This window comes from Chaetura pelagica, unplaced genomic scaffold (genome assembly GCF_000747805.2).
Source record: "Chaetura pelagica isolate M959 unplaced genomic scaffold, ChaPel_1.0 scaffold1242, whole genome shotgun sequence".
In the NCBI taxonomy this organism is placed as follows: domain Eukaryota; kingdom Metazoa; phylum Chordata; class Aves; order Apodiformes; family Apodidae; genus Chaetura; species Chaetura pelagica.
The window spans coordinates 9,517-10,622 of NW_009952395.1; the positions used below are offsets into that span (position 1 = coordinate 9,517).

At 56.3% G+C, this 1,106-nt stretch overlaps 1 protein-coding gene across 1 annotated transcript in view; it reads right to left on the reverse strand.

Annotated features, from left to right (window-relative positions):
• LOC104398138 (spectrin beta chain, non-erythrocytic 4-like) overlaps positions 1 to 1,106 on the reverse strand; it is a gene marked incomplete at both ends in the record, with an annotated part of 11,187 nt that overhangs the window by 7,011 nt on the left and 3,070 nt on the right. The gene's annotated exons all lie outside the window — the stretch shown is intronic.

A 1,106-nucleotide genomic window follows, 5' to 3' on the forward strand; every position in this document is an offset into this window, starting at 1 on the left:
CCATTTATGGTGCCCAGGAGCTTCATGAGCTCCATCAGGGACCATTGATGGTGCCCAGGAGCTCCAGGAGCTCCAGCAGGGACCATTGATGGTGCACAGGAGCTCCAGGAGCTCCAACATGGACCATCAGTGGTGCCCAGGAGCTCCAGAAAATGACCATTAATGGTGCCCAGTCCCAAGATGGGGACAGGACCCCCAATATGGGGAATCAGTGGTGCCCAGTAGCTCCAATATGGACCATTGATGGTGCCCAAGAGCTCCAGCATGGAGCACTGACCATCTCCATGACCAGGATGGGAACAGGAGCTCCATCATGGGCCACCAATGACCTCCAGGAGCTCCATCATGGACCCCAAATGATCTCCAGGAGCTCCATCATGGCCCCAGGAGCTTCAACATGGACCATCAGTGGTGACCAGGAACTTCACTGTGGTGTCCAGGAGCTCCAGGAGCTCCAGTAGGGACCATTGATGGTGCCCAGGAGCTCAAACGTGGTGCCCAGGAGCTCCAACATGGACCATCAATGGTGCCCAGGAGCTCCAGCATGAACCATTGATGGTGCCCAGGAGCTCCAGGAGCTCCAGCAGGGACCACTGATGGTGCCCAGGAGCTCCAGGAGCTCCATCATGGACCATTGATGATCTCCAGAACCTCCATCACGGGCCAGGAGCTCCATCATGGGCCACCAATGATCTCCAGGAGCTCCATCAGGGGCCACCAATGATCTCCAGAACCTCCACCATAGACCCCCAATGATCTCCAGGAGCTCCATCATGGTCCAGAACCTCCACCATAGATCATTGATGATCTCCAGGAGCTCCATCACGGGCCAGGAGCTCCATCATGGACCCTTGATGATCTCCAGGAGCCCCATCATGGGCCACCAATGATCTCCAGGAGCTCCATCAGGGGCCACCAATGATCTCCAGAACCTCCACCATAGACCCCCAATGATCTCCAGAACCTCCACTATGGACCCCAAATGATCTCCAGGAGCTCCATCATGGTCTAGGAGCTCCATCAGGGGCCACCAATGATCTCCAGGAGCTCCATCATGATCCAGGAGCTCCATCATGGACCATTGATGATCTCCAGGAGCTCCATCA